Source organism: Epinephelus lanceolatus, chromosome 1 (assembly GCF_041903045.1).
Source record: "Epinephelus lanceolatus isolate andai-2023 chromosome 1, ASM4190304v1, whole genome shotgun sequence".
NCBI lineage: Eukaryota > Metazoa > Chordata > Actinopteri > Perciformes > Serranidae > Epinephelus > Epinephelus lanceolatus.
The window spans coordinates 43,069,406-43,085,183 of NC_135734.1; the positions used below are offsets into that span (position 1 = coordinate 43,069,406).

At 41.5% G+C, this 15,778-nt stretch overlaps 1 protein-coding gene across 1 annotated transcript in view; it reads left to right on the forward strand.

The window, feature by feature from the left end:
* cenpp (centromere protein P) overlaps positions 1 to 15,778 on the forward strand; it is a 131,523-nt gene that overhangs the window by 29,004 nt on the left and 86,741 nt on the right. The gene's annotated exons all lie outside the window — the stretch shown is intronic.

Below are 15,778 nucleotides of genomic sequence, written 5' to 3' on the forward strand. Positions count from 1 at the left end.
AACCAATAAAGTTTTTTCAGTAAAAGCAACAATTTCTCAGCTAGAATGAGGACGGTACAATGAATGTAATGTTCACGCATAGTTATATAGTTACACATGCACAGTTATACTAAAGTGCAGAGACTGTTTAACTGCACAAGTTTTATTCAAATGAACAAGAATATCTTTTGAAAGAATTATGTTTTTCCCTCGACTGGGGCTCCGTAGATTTGGAGAATCTTTGATAAGGAGTGTTGAGGCTGTTGGTGGACCCATACCTTACAAACACTTAATGTTGGGTTTCCTTTCATTTAGTGTTCTATAGCTACCACCATCACCACCAAATCCTCACGTCGCATACATAAAATCAAACTGCGCTGAGAAAACTCTGCTTCACTAAGTTATTTTTTAGCCACCTAAAAAGGCCCACCAAAAGAGTCAATATCAGTGTAAATGTACAGATTTTTTTTAGGTGGCTAAAATAAGTTTTGCTGCCGTCCCGTCCACAGCAGTACATAGCTTGGCTTTTGTGCTGGTAGATTTGGTTTATCAAACATGATCACAAAGCAACAGTACATAAAATAAGTGCAGCAGAAACATCAAACGGGTCAGACCACTGTGTTTAACCACATATTTTTAAACGTTTTTACATATCTCTGTAGTTGGAATCAGTTGCCAGTTGTCTATCTGGAAGTGATTGTTGTTAGCGCGACATCGCAGTGATTCAGTCTGTAATTGTAGAATCCATGACAAGGACCATTAAAGCTGTTGTGGAAGCTCACAGTGGAACAACATCTTACTAACACATTTTGTGGGTTTTTTATGGGGTTTACTCTCATGTGTCACCCATCTGTATGTAAAATTGCAGCAGTAATATCCCGGAGGAAGTTCCTCACTGTGGTTATAAAGTAAAGTGAGCAGGTTCTACACACTCTAAGTGTTTTCATCCTCCTTGCAGTTTTCCACTGACATGATTGGCTATAGAAACTTTGCGGGTTGTGGACATAAACACATATGTTTCACTGTAACAGAAGCTTAGTTTTAAATGGACCTAAATCTGTGTTTCTAACATAAGGTGCTTCATCTGAACCAACTGAGGTCTCTGTTCGTGAGACTGGAGCCAGAACAATCCCGCAGTAGCATTTGGTCTCTTTATTGCTTCCTTCCTGGTGCTGAGGTGTCTTGAATGAGAATATTGTTCAAAAGTTCAGATGCTTTTTTATCTTTGAACATTTCTGTTCTGCTTTCTGATATGTAACATTTATTTGGTTGTCTTGCATAACGTCAAAGGTAGAGCAACAGTGTCTCGGTTTGTCCAGTCTTTGTATTGATTTGAATTATTGGAATGAGTAATTAGCTGTGAAAAAGTGACATTCTCACAGTCATATAAATTTGACTTTCTCAAGCTTATCGAGGTTTAATGACAATCCCATTGAAAATGTGATTTTCTCCTTCAGTCATCCTCAGTTTATGGGGAGCATGATCAATGCTGTTGTAGAAAGATGTCATCTGTGTTCAATTTTTCATCTGCATTGTTTTTAGCCACATTTAGGTCTAATAGTCTTAGGTCTTTATAGTTTTGGCAAACATCTGGGTGCAAAAAGGCATGCATCATCATTATCATCAATGCCTTAAAGCCAAACAGATTAAAATTTTCCATGACGTGACAGGAAACTGGATGTTAACTAAATTACAGTCAAATGCTTATTCATGTAAATAGTTTAATATTTTTAATATGTTCAGGTTTACAGTCCTTTTTCAGGCTTTCTGAATGTATTTTTGCATGTTCATTTTATATGAGCCTAAAACTGATCAACATCACACAATGGTGGAACAGTAGATTTATCCGCAGATGAGGCATATTTTCCTTTTTTGGTATTTTTTCCCCAACTATTCTGGTTCTTATTTGTTTTCAAAGAGGATTTGTTATGCATTTCAATCTTTATCGGACAGATGACAGGTACCTTGAGATCCTGTAAATTAGCTACTTTGCAAAAATACTAGTTGGGCAAGCAATAAAACATCAGGCAAAATGTCTATGATAACTTGACTGGTTGATGAACAGAACGACAGTACTCCTTAACCCTATGGGCCCGAACGACGCATAGTGCGTCCAAATTCACACCTGTTCTTCTCTGTAGATTTTCTCCGCGACCGTGCGTCATAGCGAGAAGTCACGCATATCACGTGAAACAGGAATCAGAGCGTTCCGACAAGACCAAGCACTTGTCGGTAGTCCAATGTTTTCACAGCGAAAAAAAATGATAAAGTTACACTAAAATTATGTATAACAGAGCTTTCATACAGCTTTGCACACACATTACTCTTGGATGGATTTCTCGCGAATGCAGGGTCGCACAGAAATGCCATGCATATCACATGAAAGCGCAGGAGCAGAACTTTCCACTGATACCACACACATCATTGGGCTGTCATCCCATCATGTTATAAATCCAGATTAATTGTCTACAAAATAAAAACCTGACGAATTTCTTTACAATCCATTATACAGATCTTGTTATCAGTCACTTCATATAGTGAGGAATATCGTATCTTACCACGTCTTAGGCTTGCGTGTGTGTCTCCCTGTCTATCCACGTTTGTAGTCCAGCTTTCAAGATGCAAATATCTCCATATTGTCCAGTTGACACTCCATCAAACTTTGTATGACAAGACCAGCCACTTCACCTTTGCGCACCCAGACAACTGTAGCCTAATTATGCATGCATGACAGGGCCGTAGTCACCATATACATTGAGGGGGACACGTGTCCCTCCCAATGCCCAAAATGTTTCCCCAATATATAACTGAAACTGAAAAACAACAACAAACTTTGTTTTCTGCAAACAATGTGGCAAATATTATCTTGGAGGACATCATTGCAGTAGGTTGACTATTTTTCTATGATCTTAGATGTAAATATTGCATGTTTCTTTCAGATAAAACACATTTTTGACTTGTGAATGAGTCAATGGAATTTCTTGCAATAATGAAAAAATACTGTCAATCATGTCCGCCTGGCACAAACCACATGTTTTGGACAGCTGTGAAGTGACAGAATTTCCCAGCATCATGGTTGTTATATTGCCAGATTCCAGAGAGTCTCCCCTCTTCATATATGGCAGAATATGTCTTTTTCCAACTTGCTATGCTGAGATACATGTAAAAATGTAAGAATTTAGTAACACAGATTTGTTTTTTTCATTGATATAAAAAATTAATATAAAATACAGGCACATAGAAGGACATGAAATGACAGCAAATCTGGTTAGCCCACATTGTCCTGAAAAAAAACAAGATATAGCATGTGTATGTAGCCTTTATAATGACTGTGATATGAGCTTAAAAGTAAAGGCAGTAAAAATACCCCAAAAACGCCTAGGGCCCATAGGGTTAAAGCCCAGTTCAGACCAAGGATTCGCAACAAGACGAGTTTAAACGGACAACTATTTGCAATGCACTGTTCTGCAACGTTCTAAAAACTTGCCAGTTCACACCAATGCAACTAGATGAGATGGTGTATCATCTCTATGCAACAACTCTCTGTACTTCTGTTCTGATTTCCTGCTTTTCAAGCGTATTTTGTTGCTGAATTTAATTTTTAGCTTCTTAAAATATGCACGAGGATAGTGATAGTGAGATTTTTTTGCATTTGTAGTAGTGAGGAAACAGCAAAAAACATAAAACGAGCATCAGATGGACTGTACTCATAATAAATATGCTACAATAATATAAATAACCAGCACCAATTAATCAGTCAGTTAAATGTGTGTGTGGAGGGGGCATAGGCACATACAGCCAGCAGCAGCAGCAGCGACCCACCCTACACCCGCACACTGTGAGAACGGAAACAGAGGGCTTGGTGAGGACCGAGCACCTGCGACGGCAAGCAAACACACCATCTGCAGTCATTTTGACTTGACCAGCGGACTTCACTACAGGCTGATTGGCTGTAGAAACAGGTGACATGTTTTACGTTTTAAAACCAGCCACTGGCAGTTTGACCAGCTTAGTTGCAGGTGACACCATCAGCCATCAGAGGTTCCGTCTCATTGCGAATCTTTGGTCTGAACTGGGCTTATGATAATTGAAAGGGTAAACAGGTTCGCTGTGGTCTGAGTGAACTTGAACCAGAACAATGATCTTGGAAGATATTGTGAAAACATTCTGGACATGTCATATCTCAGCCTTTCATCTTTTTAATCAGCGCATCTCTATGGTTTAATATGTATCAGACCTCTAATGCCCCACGTTTTCAAAGAGTTATGAAGGTCTGTAGATGCAATAACACATCGATAAATAACAGCTAATGGGATAAACACAGAAAAATGCCAGAAATTAATCAGAAACAGAAATACTGGAAAATGGCTAAAACAAAAGTATGGGAGATGTTTCCAGAGCAGAAAGGCCAAGAGATTCACAGTAATAAAAATGAAGAGACTCTGTTCATTTGGTCTATTCAACAGCTGTTGAGGTCCAGCTGTTCTTGGGTTGATTTCAACCTTGGTTGTCAAACCAGAGAGATTTTGGGCTTCCCCAGAGCAGTTCTTAAGAATTTGCGGTTTTTTTGGTGTTGTCCCTGGACATGGTGAAATTACAAGAGACAGTGCTCCTCTATAAACAAGCAGAGAGAAAGAGACTGAAGTTTAACAGCAAAACATTTTAAATAGAAAACATGTGACTATTTCAGCCTTCATGAAGAGAGGAAAAAGAAGGGGGCCCAGATATAAACATCCAAGGAACATGAGCCCGGACTGTTACAGGTGTGTTAGCAATTATGAACACCTTTAAACTTTTACGACTCTGGGAAGAGGGCCAGCAACTGGAGAATGTTTTTACTAGAACTAATTTTCTATACCAGAGTTTGGACTGTCGGGGTGGTTTCACTGGTATTCTACTGCACAATAAAGCAAGTCAATGGGAAAAGCCACCCACAACAACAAACTAAACACACATTATTGCTGTCAGGTTGATTTACTGAATTTGTTTGTGAACATTTGAAAGCCTGTGTTTTTTGTAAGGTTGGTATTTGAAATATTCTTGTGTTTTTGTACCAAAATACAAATGGATGTTTATTAAAAACAGTTTTCTCATTTATGCTGGAATTTGCTGGAAGAATAGGCAAATAAATGAAAGAAAAGTGCCAATGTTAGAAGTAGGGTTTCAAATCATCAGTCAGAGATCCCTCAGTCAACTGAGATTCGGCTCAAGCAGTCTTTTTCTTCTTCTTTTGTCAGGGACATTTGGTCCACAGATTAAGCTCAACAGTGAGCGCTCCTCACTTTCATGCTGCTCTCTGATAAAGACAGCTGCAGACCCAGACCCAGGGTGAGTCTGAAAGAGACAGAGGAGAGACTTTGTGCAGTCTGGTTCCAAAATAACGTTGTCTTGTGCTTTCTGCTTATAAGTAGTGAATTTGCAGCTCACGGCAACTTAATACGATACGGTCTCTGGCTTCTGTTTGATATCTAGCGTCAGCAAAAAATGTTGTCTTACATTTCCGATCTGTTCTTTGCGTAGCAAGCACACTTTAGCTTCAAGGGTTGACTTGTTGGCTTGTTTACTATATTCTGTGAACGTCACTGTCAGCCTGCACGTCCCGCTGAGCCTCGTCACATTTTTTGAATGTTTTAAATCCTGCCATGTTTACATTAATCCTCTCTAGCTTGCAGTGTTCTTCACCGCCTTTGTTGGTGCATTACTACATTTCTTTGCAGGATACAACCAGCAACTGTCGATCAGCCAAATGACGTACTGATTGTAGAAATCCTGTCGCCCACTAGCATGTGTGCCCTTCTGCAAAATATGTTTTGTGTGTCCTGTTGTTATCCCCATTTGTACAATCATCACAACAAACCTTTCTCTATTCAGTGACCATTCAGAACAGTTTAAAAACTCTTTAGCCTTTGAATGTTGCCTGAAGCCATGGTGTTTGGAGCATAATGACAACTTTACGGTTGTAATCCTTAAGATTTCTGTCCTTGTTCTGTCCACACTCAGAAGCGCTGTGCTCTTTACAGTGCAATCAAACAAACTCACGGTTTACTGAAGAAGAAGAATAGTAACTGCGGTAGTTTTCTACACAATAACAGGACACAGTAACAAGAGTTGGTTACCTTGCTGAGGCGTTGTGGGTGTGCAGCCTGTCAACTGCAGCTCTTCATCTAACAGCTCGTTGTGGCTGCTCCTTCTTATCCCTTTACTCCTTGCAATATTTAAAACTGATCTGCTGTCAAAAATGACCAAGTTTTCTTTTCTAGATGCATGTTTGATGAATGATCACAGTGAGTGCTAAACTCTGTGAGGAATACGTTGCGTTTTTACTAACTGCTTCACAATAAAAGTGATAAAGTGTTTTGCCAAGTTGAACGTTTTTAATGTGAAACAGGAGCAGTAGGAAATGTACCTACAGTATCTACCTATCTGCCCATCCTCAGTGCTTCTTAACCATAACCAGTTAACTTGTACCAGAGTGTTGTTATCCTTAATGTTACCTGCTCCAAACCCACCACTTTGCTCTCGTGTGAACACAATCCTCTCAAGAGTCAACTCTTTTTCTGGCGTATTTCTTCTTACAGCTTCAATTGACTGACAGTGAGCTGAGTTTTATGGTGACAGGTGTAAGCGAGCAATACATAACGGCAGACTGAAGCCAACCCAGACAAAACAACATACGTCAGTGAATCAACTCCACACACAATCGGCCATTTGACTACAGAGCAGCTTTCGACACGGTGGACCACCTGGCTAGGCATTAAACAGCCTTAGTCTGCGTGGGTCTGGCTGACAACTGACATGATGTATTGACCCACCACTGAGAGCTGTGTGTTTTGGTCCTGACATAGCCACCCGCTAGCTCTGGGCTGACAATGAGGTTTTTTGTTTTAGCTCAGAGGCTTGTTATGTAATCAGTGTTACATGTTTTTCAAATTAAACGGTGGAAACAAAACTACAACCTTCAATTCCCTTATTAGCCTCCATGTGAAACTAAACAGAGACGAATCAGACTGATCAACTGCCGCTGCACCTGTACAGAGCTGGTTACAGCTTCAATGAGCCTCTTACAACAAATAGCTTCTTACAACATGTAGCCTTTTACAGCTTACAACACGAATCATAGTTTTGGTTTTGCATAACATATATTGTATGGCGCTCATATGAACCCTGTTTACCGCAGCTAATTTTGGCAAATAAGCTCCGATAATCACTGTACGCTACCTGTCAGCACCAAATGACCGATAGGCAGAGTTAAAGACTAGCTTGTGAAGACAGTAGAAGAGCCAGATGTTTTATTCAGGACTTAGTGGTGAACAAATAGGATCTAGAAGGAGAGTGAATATTGGACTTCATCCTCAGTCTTATAAAAGTTACATTTATTTAACAGTATTTTGCAACAGCAAAACCGTAGTAAAGGAAACTCACTGGCTCCTGGATTACATTTTCTATCAGCATGATGAGGAAACAGGGGCCTCTGACAGCCTGACCTTGTAAAGTAATGTGTGTGTCCTGCTGGGTCATTCTCATCTTTTTCTCTCCTCATTTCTTGTCAAGTCTCTTCAAATTACTCTCAGATAGGGACATTAAATGAAGAATGTGAAGAATAATTGAATTTGTGAGTTTTTAATTGCCACAACATTTTATCTAATTTTATTTATCTGTTATATAATTCCCTCTTGTCAGGATGAGTCATGGTCTTCTGCGTGTAAGTCCACTTTTATGATGTTACAAATCTTTAAACCTACCACTGAAAATAACTCTCTTTACTTTATACTTGCACTTACCTGTCGGCAAAATGTAGATAAACCTTACTCTAATAACTAAATAAAACCTGCCTCTGCACGGGACCACCTATATATTACTTATCTTTATACTTACCTGCCTTTCCTGGAAAAAAAATCTAAAATCAGTTTTAAATTTGGTTAAAAATCATCTATAACAGGTGTTAAAAACATTAATTTAAGTGTGTGATACCTGTAGATACCCTGCAATATCAGCTAGTGGCAACTAAAACATGGTGATGGTGAACATTTTTGTGGTGATGCTGAAGCCACTCAAAGCACTTGGCTGCAGTTTAGGAAAGAGAGTATTTTTTGGTTAAATGTTTTGGAAAAGCACAACACACCAGACATGTTTACTTTTTTGATCTTTAACACCACAAACTTTCCCTGACCGTAACCACAATGTTTTTGTAGTCTAAACCCAACCACATGTGAAGGTCACGAACCCTGGTCTCAGGTGTCAAAGCTTTTTACATCCCAAATCCACCCTGACCACCTACATTGTAGCACTTCTGGACAAAAAAACAAGCAATGTTACACTTTCACTAAACCATTCAGATAAGATAAGATAAGATAAGATAAGAGATAAGATACACCTTTATTGATCCCACAATTGAGAAATTCCAGAATCCATTCAGGCAAATCATTTGCTGCATATATTTCAATCAGGAGAGACACGTTTTTAGTTTTGGAAAGAAAATTTTTAATTACAAGTGCGCATGAGAATGAAATGTGAAAAATGTGAAAAGTCTTTGGCAATTAGACCCCTTTGAGATGGTGAGCTATAAGGAGTGTGATGGATCTGTAGCCAATTAGGGAACCCCCCCGTGGTGGTGGTAGAGGAAGTGAAGAAGAGATGAGGATTGGGTGCTGATGATCCGGATGAGTAGAGGAATGAGTCTTCAGGTTTGTCTTTGACCTTGGATATGACGGCTGGAGGTGAACGGGTGGAGGAGGGGGGGGGCGTGATTCTTTCTAGAATGACAGCTGAAAGCGGCAGAGGAGAGAACAGATTTAAAATCTCGTAGTGACAACCTGATTGGCTGATGGAGGTCGTGGCTAATTACAATGGCACAGTGAGAAGAGTGCACGCCCGGAGGCAGCTGATTGGAGGAAGCAGTGGGAGTGGGAGAGGGAGAATTGGGAATGAATGAGCGCAGGAAGGTCTTCCTGATTGAACTTACGCTGAGCTTCATATGTAATTTTTAGCAGACCGGGTTGCATTCATCTGTTGGACACAAGCATGACTCCAATGGGATGATAATGTCGCTGTGTGTCTGCTTGATGTGGAGGTACGCAGCTTTTTTTGCTAACATGTAAGCCTAAAAAAACTTTAATAGGAAGGAGAAAGACATTCACAATGAAAGAGATGCCTGTGCACTAAAATACGACACCCACAGGGAAAGTGAAAGTCAATGTCCAAACATGTGCATACATTGAGCACTGGTTTATTAGCAGTGGTCTTGGCTGGAAGTTCAGGTATGGGACCTGGTATGTAATGGACATAATCTGTATGTTCATGTAATGCTGACTGTTTGCTGAGACAGTGTTGAAAATTGTGTTTCAAATGTAAGATCTCTTATCTTTAGTTTTCATAGTTACATCAGTATTTCTTAATATCACTGTCATCCCCTGAAAAGCTCCACAAGTGAAGTTGTGCAAATTGTTCCAACAGTTGAGCTGCCTGTTTTACAATGTTAAATTGGGTCTTAGGTTTGTATTACTGTAGGTATTTTCTTTTCCCCCTGTCTCCCTTTTGGAAGTAAATCTCTGTGCAGGAGAAGTATTCTGTCCTCCTATTTACTGTAAAAGTGAGTCTTTTTCCTTATGCCGAGCTTTGGTTCAAATATTGGCATTCAGCCTTGGAATTCAGTCCCAGAGGATCTGAGGATGACCTGATGGTTAAAACAGAACCACTGTAGCCTCCACAAGGAGACCACCACTTTGGTTTTTAAAAACAGAAGGTTAGTTTTTAATTTCGACAACTTTTTTCCTCCAGAGCTCAGGGGTTAAAGACGACAGTTTTATGGTGTTTGTGCACGTTGGGATGAACCATGGCTCCAGTTAGTAGGTGTAACTTAAAGCTGGAGTTGGTACCTTTTATAAAAAATAAGTTTTGTCATAGATGCTGATACTATGTCCACAAAGCACTACATGAGACAGATAAAAATAATCATATTCCACACTTAATCTGTTGCCTCGTAGCACTTCTCAATTCTAATCTTATTGCACAGGAACAAAAAGAACCAATCAGAACTGAGGAGTCTCTATTGCTTATCAAATATGAATCAAAATTCTGTAACTGCATTGTCTATTTCTCACCTCAGATGTTTTCAGAAACATATTTTTGTGTACTGTTTAGCTGTAAAATAAGATTTTGTGACCTGGCCTCCATGCTGAGTCGAGCTGAAAACTCTGCACTGCTCATCGGAACAGACCAACTTTCTCTCCTTGACCCTGATTGGTTGTTTTCCTTTAGCCACGGAAGAGTCTAGCTAATGACGTTAGTGGTATGAGTGGGAGGAGGAACCCGTCTGTGCAAATGTAGTGACAGTTTCCGCAAATACGACAAAACAATAGAACTTTGATAGAAGTTACCAACTGTAGCTTTAAGGCCCATTCCTATCTGAACTGGAAACACAACCATATTATAACAAACAGTATTTGTATTCAGATTGAATTAATTCAGATTTTTGTCGCTCTTTGCTTTGATGGCTTGTTTGTTTGATGTGTACAGTATCACTGTAAAGCTGTATTGACGACTCTTGTAGAGCTGCTGTCTGGAAACTGCAGTATGCCTGCTGTATGATTCCTGTTGTCACAGACAGATGCATAGCAGATGTTGGGGATGCATGGGAAGGAAGGCCGGGACTTGAAGTTTGCTGTTGCACATATGACTCTGTCGTGCTACACAAGTTGTTTTAAGTAAGACAGCTGATGAATTGCTGTAACCAGTATAGGTGCAGGATTGACTGATGTCACGCCTGGACTGAAGCATGCTTTCAATTACCTCCCAGTGAGTTTGATATGACAATGATCCCATGCCAGAATGCTGTGCTTGTTTGAATTTTGAAGAAAATCCACATGCCAGTTTGAATGTGCACTGTTTTGTTTTTTATTACATGCTCACTTCAAGATATTTATTTGCCTTCAGGAATATTAAGCTGCTTTGTTTTGTTTTTTGGTCTGGGCCAAAGGGAGGCCTCGCAGTCTCAGGGCAGAGATTTAGTTCTATTCTCCTCTGGTTTACTCATAGTTTATTCTCCTCAGACTTCATCAAGACCCATTGAATTCAGCTGTGGTGAATTATAGGGGATCTTTGGTTCATGTCATGTTGTGGACATCTCAGGGTCTGCTGTGGTGTGTAGCAGCCGACTGTTGATTGTAAAGAGCCCTTCATGGTTCACTAAGCCTGGAAGCTCTTATACCTGCATGAGGTTTGCTGTTGGCTCCTCTACTCCAACAAAACACCTCAGTGCCCAGTGAGGAGGGTCTTTCAGTTGGTCCCACTGGAGGTGAGTGAGATGGGTGGCCTGGTCTGTGTTGTTATCATTAGGGCCGTTTCCACTGAAGAAGTTCCTGGTACTATTTGGGGGGCAGGAACTACTACAGGAACGTCCTCTCGCTCGGCCCTCTCAACCGCCGTGTCTCCACTGAGAGAGCGCAGTAGGAGGAAGGTTACTGTAAAGTTACGGGCTCTGGATGTGATGTAATCATTGCGCGACCATTTTGACCGGGGCGACGTAGTGGCGTAGGGTCGCCATTAGCTGTTAGCCGATAGCAGTGTCTGTAATAACTCACTAAATTCACTAAATGGCCCATGAAAAAAATATTTTTTTCCAGCGGATGTCTTAGTTACAACATGATTGAGCTAACTGGAGTAGTTTCATGTTGTATCTGACAACGGGAGGCTTTTAACGGATGACGATCCTGATGTTAGCTTTGCTGCCGCTGTTAGCTATCCCTGTCAGCTGATGCTTTCTAGACATCGTGATTTCCCAAAACTGAATAAATACCACACATATCAACACAAAACTGCTTTGCTAGCTCAATCATGTTGTAACTAAGATATCCGCTGGAAAAAAATATTTTTTCCACGGACCGTTTGAGTTTGTTTACATGGCGGTGGAAGCTATATGAACGAGCTAATCCTCGTCTGCTGAGTTTTAAAAATGCCGGCTATTTTGTTGCTTTCTGTTGACGTCACATCCCGCCTTGAGTATATCCAATCAGCACCAAGTAACCCCCAAGCCCCAGCCAGGAGTTTTTCGGGGCCGTTCTGAGTACCTACTCCGAGGCAGGGACTTGTTTAGCCCCTGTAAAAGTTCCAGAACTCTGTCCTTCGGGGGTGGTTCCTGCAGTGGAGACACGCACCAACGGCCCCGGCCCCGTAAAATTACCCCGAAGTTCCTGCGGTGGAAACGGGCCTATTGTTGTTTAAAGCAGGGGCATTAGGTTTGTAGACTTTAAGGACCTTGCGTGTTTAGATACTAAAATCAGAATTTCTAGAGTTAGGGAGCGATCACACCGAGATGAAACGCTAGAAACGCGACGCCAGTAAAACCATTGTTTTCCTATGATAAGCGCGTCTGACCGGTGTTCAAGCGTCTTTTTAGACAGGCGTTTTTCCTGCGTCTTTTTAGATGCGCTTTTTTGTAGACACTTCTTTTTAGATGCGCATAGACGCTTAAAAGTTAAAATATTTTCAACTTTTTGAGCATCAGACGCCAGTAGCTAGCGTGCATTGAATAAGCGCTTCCAGCGTTTCAAGCATCTTTGAAGCGTCCACCTCTCTGGCGTCTCATATCTGTGTGATCGCCTCCTAAATGACATTTGGAAAATGAAATTTGAAAGACCCATTGTTCCTTTGTGATGTAAAGGAGGTACCTGCAGGGTCAGAATGAACTGTTATTGGTCATTGGCATGTTTTAAATGTAATGGCCATTAATTAACAACATTTATCCACATCTCAAAATCTCAAAAAGTGCTTAAGCAGATCCCCTGGGGTGTTTATTTAGACTTTATATGGTAAAGAGGCTCTCTTGTAAACTTTAAGATCGCTAATTAATAGTCCGCTTTTAGGATCCTGGTATGTTCATGTGAACAAAGTACAGTCATTTACCCCCACTAGATACTCGTGTTGGGCAGAGGTAACAACAATCAAACCCTCCTTCACACTGAGGGCAGCAAAATCATTGACTGGTGCTCGCAGTTCTAACTGGCTGAAAGTGATCAGAGTGATGCATATTCGGTAGATGTTTCGTTCCCTGATTATCCTCAGGAGATGAGGGGAGAAATGGTTAAATTTATCCGGTGAAAAAGAATCAAGGGAACCAAAGTATACACCAAAAAAAAAAAATGCTTAGAAATCACTGATCTCATCATAGGAAAGAGCTTATTACTTAAGTTGTCCAAAAAATTGATGTTAAATCAGAAATGTACAAATTCAAGCGGATCTACAAAAAACATCCAACACACAGTCTAAAAGTTGCCGACTGGCTCCATCCTCCTGGATCAACAGACTTCAAATCATCACAATCACAAATCAAGTAAGTGGACACCGATCTGCTTCATCCACCATCACACAGGAAGGAGGGGGTTGGCACCTGGAAAGACACACAAAAGAGGACACACAAACACAACCCCACAGCACGTAACACTACTACTTTTAGGAAAACATTTTCAGGTTTCTTAATCAGCAGTATGAAACATAATGACGTGTCCCAAAAGAAAATTAGTCTTACTATCGGGTAGCATTACCTAACAGCACAGCTCAGTGTCCACACTGAAGCCATTAAATATGCACTTCTGTTACATCATGTAAACAAAACAGTAAATATCAGCTGTGCAGTTGAGATAACACTGGAGACATAACCACTAAAAAGCTGGGTGAGTAGCACACAAAGAACGCAAAGAATGAGGTCGCGGATACAAGTGGCCGCAATGAGTTTCCTCCATGGGTTGTCTGGGCTCAGCCTTAAGTGCAACACACACCGCCACCGGCGCGGCGCTGTGGCCGTCAAGTGCCGCCCCCCAGCACACACTGGCAGCGGCGCGCAGTATGTATTTCCCACCCCAGCCCGCTAGGTGGCTGTACCTACACTAGTTGCCAACGGTTGCCAACTGCTAGGAATGGACAAAGAAGAGGAAAAACTTTGAGGCAACAACAACTCGGATTTCACGGGTGAGTTTCTTATCAAAGTCGTCTTATTAAAAATTTGAAACAACCGGAGTTGATACTACGTCGACCGAGATGTACATAAAAGGCTTTTCTCGCAGCGCCGCCATGAGCGCCGGCCGCGCTGGAAATAGAGCAATCCCTGGACAAGAATGATCAGTCGCTCCTCCATTGCTTGCTGCCTTTCACACCACCGGATGTTGTGAAGTCTGTTGGATGGAAAGGAAGAAGCACGTCTGTGGAGCTGATTGGTTAATTCTTATCACATGACATGCAGTGCGCTTGCTGCATTCGAAAAAGTTGAGATTTTTCCATCTCTGTGCGCCGTGGATGCGCACGAAAAAACAGGCGCGTCACACCGAATGCGCACTGCTACGGTGTCACTTTGGATTGCGAGCGCTAGAGATGCACCGAAATGAAAATTTGTGGCCAAAGCCGAATAATATTAAACGCTTGGCCGAATACCGAGTACCGAATACCAAATATCATTGTTTAGTTTTTCATTAGTTTTTGCAGATGAACCCTCTCCAGATTAGTGTTGTCACGGTACCAAAATTGGATCCCACTGTACGATACTAATGAAAATATCATGGTTCTGAGTAGTATCATGACACCACAGCGAAAATGAGGCAGATGTGCCATTTGTCATTTATAAAAGATAAATCACTTTTCTATAATACATCAATGATATTTCAATGGAATAAATTACTTATTGACTTATTCATACTTCAAAAACAGCATCAATAAGTGATTAACATAGGGGGGGATCAAAATAAAATAAATAAAATAAGAATCAACCAGCCACCCTCCTCCCCTGACAAGTCCCTTCATAAGTAAAAAACAGTCCCTAAAGTGCGGTGAGGTTCGTGGGCCGTGAACGGCTCGTTTCTCCTCTGTCACATCACATACCTGTGTTCAGCTGGCTCGGCTGTTCAGGTACTTTTGGGCAGTCATGACGCCAAGAAGAGGATATTATTGGAGCCGACTTATCTGTCGCCGGTAAGCCGATGGCTGCCGTATTTGACAGGAATACATTACTGTCTGTGTCCGTGACCCCGTTCAACCCACAATCGGTGGGATTCGCCTTTCGTTTCTGCTGCTGGTTGAAATCTGTAGGCTGCTCGCACAGCGTGCTGAATGATTTAAGCCTATTTTGCTCGCTCAAAACTATTTTTAGTCGCAAATGCGAGTGCAGTGAGGGACGGATCGCCACACTGCCGACATTTTACTCTGCGTGTCACGGCACACTGTTTGATTGCGTTATCAAAACACGCCACTATTATTCGGCCTTGCTTTTAACTTATTCCACCGAATACTGAATGTGTGTTTTTTTGCAATATTCGGCCGAATATATTTGGTTACCGAATATTCGGTGCATCCCTAGTGAGCGCGCTTGGCGCGCATCTACATTGAAACTAATGGATTAATGCGCGCAAAAGACGCTACATCTAAACGGCCCCTAATGGAGGCGGGCGTTTTGACGTGCGGCGTATGGCGGCGGTGTGTGTTGCTCTTTAGAGATAGGGTGAGGAGCTTGGACATCCAGAGGGAGCTTGGAGTAGAGCCACTGCTACTGTTTCGGGCACGTCCCACTGGTAGGAGGCCCCGGGGCAGACCCAGAACACACTGGAGGGATTACATATCTCATCTGGCCTGGGAATGCCTTGGGATCCCCCAGGAGGAGCTGGAAAGAGATGCTGGGTAGAGGGACATCTGGGGTGCTTTGCTTGGCCTGCTGCCCCTGCGACCTGCCCTGGGTAAGCGGATGAAAATGGATGGATGGACAGTGTTCTTTTTGAAGTTGCCAAATGCAGGTTCAGCCAGTTTGCGTAATATCAAATCG